The sequence below is a fragment of the Coregonus clupeaformis genome, unplaced genomic scaffold, assembly GCF_020615455.1.
Source record: "Coregonus clupeaformis isolate EN_2021a unplaced genomic scaffold, ASM2061545v1 scaf2140, whole genome shotgun sequence".
In the NCBI taxonomy this organism is placed as follows: Eukaryota; Metazoa; Chordata; class Actinopteri; order Salmoniformes; family Salmonidae; genus Coregonus; species Coregonus clupeaformis.
The window spans coordinates 31,907-42,141 of NW_025535594.1; the positions used below are offsets into that span (position 1 = coordinate 31,907).

The 10,235-nt window shown below is 45.1% G+C and overlaps 1 pseudogene; it reads left to right on the forward strand.

The window, feature by feature from the left end:
- Nucleotides 1-2,216: 2,216 nt before the first annotated feature.
- On the forward strand, nucleotides 2,217-9,938 carry LOC123481010 (annotated as a pseudogene).
- The last annotated feature ends 297 nt before the right edge of the window (nucleotides 9,939-10,235 follow it).

Below are 10,235 nucleotides of genomic sequence, written 5' to 3' on the forward strand. Positions count from 1 at the left end.
AAGCTACAACCTTTCTTGAACGAGGAGCACGAGAACAAACTTGAATTGCAGTTCATAATGCATCACTGAGAGGCCAAAGAATATTATATTTTATTATATTATATAGTATTTTATTCTAGTCCATTATTTTCTATTTTATTACATTCAATTATATTACATTCCACAGTCATATATGTTATTCTATTCTATTTTTCAATTAAACTCAACACAACACAACTCAACAACTCAACTCTGTTCTATTGTTTTGTCTGTTCAATAATATAATAGGCTCATATAGAATAGGTAAAATATGATAAATAGCCTAGGTTACACTTGAGTCTAGATAATTCCATGTAGCCCAGCCATTCATGCATAGTGAATACTGTTCACTAGAGTCCTCTGCTGGTAGATACCATATTCGCACACGCACAAGCACAGATTAATATTTGTATTTGACAGTATTAGAAAATAAAAATCTAAACATCGACATTTTACAGACGATCCACAGTAGTGAGAGCATATTCATATTAATTATTTTGTACTGGTCCACCATTGGAATCGAACCGTCAACCCTGACATGCAAGCGCCATGCTCTACCAATTGAGCCACAAAGGACTGTCTACATGTCTGCATAGAGTAAATTGTTTTTAATGTTTTTCTTACGGTTTATCACAAATCATTGTAAGAATTGTAAACTCTGTTGCAGATAGGCTTAAGAAATGTGTTTTTGCTTGGTTGAGCCTAATATAATAATAATGTTATAATCATAAAATAATCTTGTAGGCATATGTAACCGGTGTGAAATGGCTAGCTAGTTAGCGGTGCGCGCTAGTAGCATTTCAATCGGTGACGTCACTCGCTCTGAGACCTTGAAGTAGTTGTTTCCCTTGCTCTGCAAGGGCCGCGGCTTTTGTGGAGCTACGGGTAACGGTGCTTCGAGGGTGACTGTTGTCGATGTGTGCGGAGGGTCCCTGGTTCAAGCCCAGGTAGGGGCGAGGAGAGGGACGGAACCAACACTGTTACACATACTCTGGGTGTATGTTAGCAGGGTCTTGTCTAGAAGGGATACTGAATGTCAAATTTGACGTCAAAAGTTGTTGTTGTATTTGAGCTAATCTTAACCTTAACCTAATTTTCATAACCTGCTGCTAAACCTACTATGAAAAAAAGCTGTATCGCTTGTAGGCAAAACCACGTTATCAGTGCAACACTGCACACCATGTACTTCCGCCACACAAACAGCTTGGTCAATATCCGACCCGCCTTCTCACACTCATTGGCTTTCTGGATTCAGAGAAAGCACTTTATTGCTCATGATTGGCTCGCCAGAGCCGCCCAGTGTTTGAAGGACATGGAGTTGGTTGGCTGATACATAACGAGGACGTATGCGACTTTAGGGTAAGCGCTTGTCTGATGATTACACGGGTTATCAAATACATGATTGTTGCTATCTATTGTCACAGCAGAGATCAATTAAAATATGTAGAAAGGGTATTACGTTGCCATTAAACTAATGATCATGTTTACATACAGACAAACTCATGTGCGCGTTGCGCAGGGGGTAAATAGCTAACTGTTAGCCTATGATGTCCAATGAAAGATGGTGGATGAATGAAGATGTCTTACTCAGGCCGTTTACCTTTGAAAACAGTTGTCACAGTTCCGGTCTGCTTAAGGGATAGCTGGGGCTAGCTTGTTCCTCGCCGAATGACCGTGGTGAAATCACCCTTTACTCTAGATAGGCAGGTAGCTCATAACTACAGCAGACATGTAGCTTGAACTTTGACAGCAACACAAATTTGAGCCATCATAACTTCATCCGTTTCCTGCTTGGTTTTCAAATAGAATAGGTAGCTAGCTGGACAAGCATTTATGGTGAAATCCTGTGTATGTAACAATCCTCCCCTGGTCTACCCTCCCTGCCTTATGTAAATAAGATATGACTAACAGCTGTTCTCCTTATTGGTGTCCAATGACTACATTTTGATCTTGTTGGAACTAGTATGTACTGCTCAGTACCCATTCTCCTCTCTCCCCTTTCTTTCTTCCTCCCTCTCCGCTACTCCTCCATCACTCACCCTCCCTCTCTCCTTCCCTGCCTCCCTCTCTCTATAATAAATAATAATATGCCATTTAGCAGACGCTTTTATCCAAAGCGACTTATAGTCATGCGTGCATACATTTATGGGTGGTCCCGGGGATCGAACCCACAACCTTGGCGTTACAAGCGCCGTGCTCTACCAGCTGAGCTACAGAGGTTGTTTCTCTTCCCCCACTCTTTCTGTCTCAGGTCTGGATGCTGCAGGCTGTGTCCAGGCTGAGTAGAGCAGCGGTACATGTGAGGAGAGTGGCCGCCCAGGTCCAGGTCACCACGGCAACCATGGCCCAGAACCACCAGAGCTGCGGTAACTCCTGTCAACAGAAGGGGGGTGCTGTCACAGCAGCCATCCTCATCATCGGGGACGAGATACTCAAGGTGAGACTGGAGATGGTGGTGGGGGGCTTGGTACTGAGTGGAATATGCCTGGTCTCTGAAAACAACCTCCTCCCCTAGTCCCTATCTCTTAGGAGTTAGCAAATCTAAAGGTTCTCTCTCCCTCCCTCTACCCCCCCCCACACACTTTCTCTCAGGGTCACACAGTGGACACTAACAGTGCCTTCCTGTCGCGAGCGCTGAGGAAGCTGGGAGTGTGTGTCCAGCGTGTCACAGTCATCCCTGACCAGCAGGAGGTCATTTCTAAGGAGGTGGCCCTCCTGGCCCCACAGTACACACACCTGCTCACCTCTGGGGAATAGGCCCCACCCACGACGAGCGTCACCTTCGAGAGCGTTGCCATGGCGTTCGAGGAGGAACTGCATGCCCACCCGGAGCTGACCCGTTTGGTGGAGGAGTTCTTTGGGGTGGTGGATAGGGAGAGTGCAGCCATGAAGCTAGCCATGGTCCCCGCTCGGCCAAGCTCAACTACGGCACTGACCCTCAGACTGGACAGCCACTACGCTACCCACTGGTCAGTGGCTGACTACTGTTAAATGAAAAATCCACCCAAAAAATATATTTTGGTATTTTATTCTCATTAGTCCACTGTTGATACAGTCCCAAAATGTTTTGAATGTCAGCAGTCAAGTTAAGATATTGGACTTTCAAGAAGCAAAGTGTCACTTGCCACATCATCATTATGATGCAAAATGCATCATCTGATTCCTTTAACATGTAAGGGATAAACGCCCACGTTCTGTACATTACCTTGGAAACAATGGATGGCGCAGCGGGATGAGGCAGAGCCAACTAGCTATGGCAACAGAGTCTCGACCTCTGCAGCCAGAATAACAGCAAAGTTTATTTTGTTGCATTTGTTTAAGCAGTTTATCCCGCTTATACCACAGAAAACAATACTAAGCACACATTTACCGGTAGAAATCAAATGTTTTTATTGATATTTTCATTTATATAAGCGAATTCATACTTTCTCATATTTTGGTTGCTAGAGACACGACCCAGTCGTTCGTTAGATTAGTTCGATATTTATGGACGCAACCCAGTCATTTGTTCTTTGTTCCGTTGCCATGCTCGCTGCCAACATTCTTATTCCTTGCTTGCTAGCTAGCTAGCTACGGCTAACACAGTCACAAACTCTTCAGCCAGAATAACAGCAAAGTAGCTGTTTTCTATTGACATTCATTTGAATAAGCATAACAATGAGCTGATAATGCCCGATTTTGCCTGGCATAGCTAGAAAAGTTTGCCTTCTCATCAGGACACTCGACACTGTTCATTACGAGGAGATCACATTGCATATCAAACACTAGGATAGAAGCTAGCTAAATAGTTTGTTGCTAGCAAACCTGACAATATGATAAACAAATTTAAAAAATACCAGTTGCTGAACACAGCTGGTCAAACTAGAAACATGTGGGAGGATTTGACACCATTCCGCCACTTGCGTCATGACTGCAACAGTAGGGACCAATGTTCCCTCAAACATTTTGGGGCACTGAGCAAATATCAGGTCTTCTGAGCGCAAACTTGAACGTTGTGAAAAGTCTGTGCAACTTCCAGCGTGCGTTTACTGTGAACACTGAGGCTGTACCCGCTTTAAGTTACAGTTTCAGACAGTGGTCAAATAGGCTACTGTGGCTATTTGATCATAATGTAGGCCTACCAGAGTGGCCTACCATCAAAAACAATGGAGAAAATGCATCCCATAACATTTTTACATGGAAATACCTGTTCTATCGTTCATCCTACAGTAGCAGCCAATGTGTGGTGTTGAATGTAGACCTACATTCCATGAGACTTTTGAAAAAAACATGCAGGGCTTGACATTAACCTGTTTATCCATTTGTACTTCAGACAAGGTGACTGAACATGTTGTGTTGTTTGATGCACCACTTTACAAAGTAAAAAGTATTATTATTCCCATACCATTATTACAGAGAATTAGACAAAGTATGCTACCCTCTGCCTATTGGCTACTTAGCTTATTCAAGCCTGTCTCAAAATACAACACTGCCCCTTTAAGAGAAAAAAAAAAGCAGTTTACCTGACTTGCATCTCAAAGATGGCTAGAAATGTACACGTTTTGTGCTCTTATAGGAAACAATCACTCCTCCATAGCTGACTACAAATTATCTATAACTGGGCTAATAACTCACTAACTAACAAAGAATATGAACAAATGTGCACAAGTGGCTACATGCAGCTCTCGCTTTGATCTCAAAACAAGTGCATCTACGCACGACCGCTCATGTTGTAAACACAGTCCAGTTCAAAGAGAATGGCACAGATCCATATATGGAAAACAAAAAGGAAAACGCAGCACAATGCTGCTCATGCTCCCCAGTTGATTTTATTTATAACAACATTTCAAACCCGTAGGTCTTCATCAGGCATCCATATCCCAGGTGGGGGTGGAAGGTCCTATATATAGGGGCAGTACTCAGTACTCTTCCTGAAACAGTTTGGGAGCATTAGCAGCAGTGTGCGGTGTTTTCCGTGAATTCACTCCAGCACCTGCGAAAAGTACCTGGATGTGCATATGTTCTTCAGATTTTGTACAGATCCATATATGGCGATGATCTATTTGCATATAGGCTACTGCAGCTCTGATTGGTTATGCCGCACCGGTCTGTGTAGACTAAGGGCTGAGTAGTGCGTGTCAATGCAACAGAATCCTACTCCGACGCGTTTTGCCTACAAAAAAATGTCTTGCATAGTTTGTTTTGGATATTAAGTATGTTGCATTGAAAGTGGCTAATATTGAGTTGATTCGATCACAATTCCCACAGTAAAGGGAAACGTTGATAGTGTTAACTAAGGGGGGAAAACTGTAGAAAGTTAAGTGAAATTCAATCTCGTGCTTCACTGCACAGGCTGATATTTCCACTGCGTGCTCGCCTGTGCACACGCACAGTTTAGAGGGAACATCGGTAGGGACCAGAGAAATTCATGTTCATCCCTCACCACGTTAGGTCATCAGATGCTCCAAAAAAAAATCTCTGCAAAAACAAATCAATGCAAAAACAAATCAATGCCTGCTAGCTAGCTAGCTAGCTAAGTTTTTTCCTCGTTGGATCTGTGTTTACAATTTATCCAATTTCATTTTGTGTAGTTGTTGGTCTAGCTTTCTGTAACTTTGTAACAAGTACAGTCTGCATGTGTAGGCACATATTGCGTCATGATTGCAAGGTGTCCCCATATCTTTTCCAACTGTCCAGTTATCTGGTTTTAATGTCCATTCTAGAAGGCCCTTCTAGCCAATCCAAAAGGAGTATTCAACAATGCTGTGGTATAACATGATATAATGTAGAAAACATTAATGTTCTACTTGATGGTCAGTGTCTGAAACCAGGTAAAATATATTTTAATGATAGGCGATATCAGTGCGTTGGAGCCAACTGCTTCCTTAAGAATTTGGAGATGCTTGATGTCATGCTGGTCCTGGTTCTGTCTCTGTGTCATTCCCAGGTGAGTGTCCATAACGTCTACATCTTTCCTGGGATCCCGTCTCTGTTGGAGAGAGCCTTCAACGGTCTGGAGCACCTGTTCGCTGGCTCAGGGACCACCTTCCACACACGAGAGGTGAGGTAACCAACCATCTGACTCCACTACAATACAGTCGACAGGACGTTTTCAACATACAGTGAGGGAAAAAAGTATTTGATCCCCTGCTGATTTTGTATGTTTGCCCACTAACAAAGATATGACCAGTCTATAATTTTAATGTTAGGTTTATTTTAACAGTGAGAGACAGAATAACACAAAAGAAATCCAGAAAACGCATGTCAAAATGTTATAAATTGATTTGCATTTTAATGAGGGGAAATAAGTATTTGACCCCCTCTCAATCAGAAAGATTTCTGGCTCCCAGGTGTCTTTTATACAGGTAACGAGCTGAGATTAGGAGCACACTCTTAAAGGGAGTGCTCCTAATCTCAGCTTGTTACCTGTATAAAAGACACCTGTCCACAGAAGCAATCAATCAATCAGATTCCAAACTCTCCACCATGGCCAAGACCAAAGAGCTCTCCGAGGATGTCAGGGACAAGATTGTAGACCTACACAAGGCTGGAATGGGCTACAAGACCATCGCCAAGCAGCTTAGTGAGAAGGTGACAACAGTTGGTGCGATTATTCTCAAATGGAAGAAACACAAAATAACTGTCAATCTCCCTCGGCCTGGGGCTCCATGCAAGATCTCACCTCGTGGAGTTGCAATGATCATGAGAACGGTGAGGAAAGCTCAGAACTACACGGGAGGATCTTGTCAATGATCTCAAGGCAGCTGGGGCCATAGTCACCAAGAAAACAATTGGTAACACACTACGCCGTGAAGGACTGAAATCCTGCAGTGCCCGCAAGGTCCCCCTGCTCAATAAAGCACATATACAGTCCCGTCTGAAGTTTGCCAATGAACATCTGAATGATTCAGAGGAGAACTGGATGAAAGTGTTGTGGTCAGGTGAGACCAAAATCAAGCTCTTTGGCATCAACTCAACTCACCGTGTTTGGAGGAGGAGGAATGCTGCCTATGACCCCAAGAACACCATACCCACCGTCAAACATGGAGGTGGAAACATTATGCTTTGGGGGTGTTTTTCTGCTAAGGGGACAGGACAACTTCACTGCATCAAAGGGACGATGGACGGGGCCATGTACTGTCAAATCTTGGGTGAGAACCTCCTTCCCTCAGCCAGGGCATTGAAAATGGGTCGTGGATGGGTATTCCAGCATGACAATGACCCAAAACACACGGCCAAGGCAACAAAGGAGTGGCTCAAGAAGAAGCACATTAAGGTCCTGGAGTGGCCTAGCCAGTCTCCAGACTTAATCCCATAGAAAATCTGTGGAGGGAGCTGAAGGTTCGAGTTGCCAAACGTCAGCCTCGAAACCTTAATGACTTGGAGAAGATCTGCAATGAGGAGTGGGACAAAATCCCTCCTGAGATGTGTGCAAACCTGGTGGCCAACTACAAGAAACGTCTGACCTCTGTGATTGCCAACAAGGGTTTTGCCACCAAGTACTAAGTCATGTTTTGCAGAGGGGTCAAATACTTATTTCCCTCCTTAAAATGCAAATCAATTTATAACATTTTTGACATGGGTTTTTCTGGATTTTTTTGTTGTTATTCTGTCTCTCACTGTTCAAATAAACCTACCATTAAAATTATAGACTGATCATTTCTTTGTCAGTGGGCAAACGTACGAAATCAGCAGATTAGCAGATTATAGACCAACATCGTTTCACTCCTTGTCCTGGGGACCCACAGGGTGTGCAGGCTTGTGTTCCAGCCCAGCTTTAACACATATGACTCAATTTATCGACTAATCATCAAGACCTTGATGACCTTTGTGCTGGGCTGGAACAAAAGCCTGGACAGGACCTCTGCTGTAATGTATGCCTGTTATGTGATGTATTCCTCATGCTGTATTGAAGGTGTTTGTGGATGCAGACGAGGCGTTGATCGCCCCAGTGCTGACCCGTCTGCAGGCGGGCTGGGGGAAGAGGGTGGCTCTGGGCTCCTACCCTGACTGGCTCAGTAACTACCACCGGGTCAGGCTGGTGCTGGATTCCGACAGCTCTGAGGAGGTGGAGAAGGCCCGGGCTCAGCTGCTGGAGGAGCTGCCCAAAGGCAGCGTGGTTCCCTGGTCACGGACCCCCGTGTCCATCGCTACTGAGGAGGTCTACACACTGGCCAACAGTGGTGAGAGAGCGAGAGGGAGGGAGGGAGGCACAGGTAGATAGATAAAATAACTGTGACTACATTTCCCATGACCCCAACTGTCTGTGTGAACTCCATAGGCACTCCGCTGGGTGATAAAGTGGCAAACGCTCTGAAGACCATAGAGACTGCTCTGGATCAGTATTCGTCAGGGGAGATCTGTGTGGGCTTCAATGGAGGCAAAGATTGCACTGCTCTATTACATCTATATTACGCTGCACTAAAACGGTGAGAGAGAGGGGGAAGAAATATTTTGTGTTATCCTGTCTGAATTAATTGTTTACTTGGAAAATCTACCTTTTTTATTCTCTCTCGCTCTCTCGCTCTCTCTCTCCCTCTTTCTCCCCCCTCTCTCTCCTCTATTTTCTCTCTCCTCTCTTCCCCTCCTTCACAGGCGGTATCCGGAGGGTAAGGACAAGGTAAAGGCTCTGTACATTCGCATCGTCTCTCCCTTCCCAGAGATGGAGAGATTCCTCCAGGACACAATAAAGAGGTAAGCTATCGGTCTCTGTAGTTAGCGTTAGCATCGCTAGGTCACTTCCCCAATCCTCAGATACTGTACCTCTGTGTTAGCTATGTACTTTTTTCTGTCCCTAACAAGTCTGTGTATGGTTGTAGCTTTCGTTTGCTTGATCTGCATTGCATCTTTGAGTTTGAGCAAAACTCTGATAATAAAATGTTTTACTGTATTATTATACAGAGACTTTGGCTCACTATTTAGCAGAGCTCCATCCTGTCTCCCATAGGTATGACCTGGAGATTTTCTCAGTGGAGGGCAGTATTCGGCAGGCGTTAAGTGAGGTACAGGAGAGGAGGCCGGAGCTCAGAGCTGTGTGTATGGGCACCAGGAGGAGTGACCCCTACTCACACACGCTCACCCCCATGTGTCTCACTGACCCTGGATGGCCGGACTACATGAGGGTCAACCCCCTGCTGGTGAGACATGATGCTTGCAGTGTTGCCTTTCTGAGGGTGTGTGTGATAAACTTCTAATGCTCTCTCTCTTCCTCCCTCCCTCTCTTTGTCTCTCTCTCTCTCTGTGTTTCTCGCTCCTTCCCTCCCTCTCTCTTTATCTCTCTCCCTCCTCTCTCTGGTCTCTCCCTCTCTCTCTTGTCTCTCTGTCTCTCTCGCCCTCCCTCTCTCTCTCTCTCTCCCTCCCTCTCTGTCTTGCCTCTCTGTCTCTCTCTCTTGTCTGTCTGTCTGTCTGTATGTCTCTCTTGTCTGTCTCTCTTGTCTGTCTCTCTCGTCTGTCTCTCTCACTCTCTTGTCTGTCTCTCTCTCTTATCTGTCTCTCTCGTCTCTCTCTGTGTCTCGCTCTGTGTGTCTCTCCCTCCCCCCTCTCTCTCTGTCTCCATCAGGACTGGATGTATCATGATATCTGGTCATTCCTGAGGACTCTCTATGTGCCCTACTCTATTCTCTATGATAAAGGGTAAGAAGACATACACACCTTAATCAAGCATGTCCTCTGTTTCCTCTGTCACTGTCTATTCCCCCATCCTGGTCTCTGATTGACTGAGTCCTCTGTCTGTCTCCTGACAGGTACACCTCATTGGGCAGCATGGACAACACCTGCCGAAACCCCGCCCTCCAAGTGGTGGATGTGAGGGGTGTGAGCCGCTATAGACCTGCCCACCACTTGGAGAATGAGGAAATGGAGCGTGACTCGCGTGAATGATGTCACTTCCTTGTTTGTATCATCATGTCCTGACCGTTTACCTGCCCCTCCTGATTGGGGCTCCGGGGGAAGAGATGCTTGTAGGGACAGATCTAGGATCAGCATACCCTCCTCAAATCCCAACCTTAACCATTAGACAAAACTGAACATTCATGCAACTTCTTCTGAAGAGAGGAGGGGATGAAGGAGGATTAGGGAAGTGGAGAGAGAAAGAAAGAGGGAACAGATTTGGAGGAAAGTGAAACAGACAAAGAACCAGAGACTGATCGCAGAATGAGTGCATTGTGAAGGAAAAGTGTGCCTGTTTGAGTGGAAAGTGTGTATGTGTGTGTCTGAATGTGTGTGTGTATGTGTGTGTC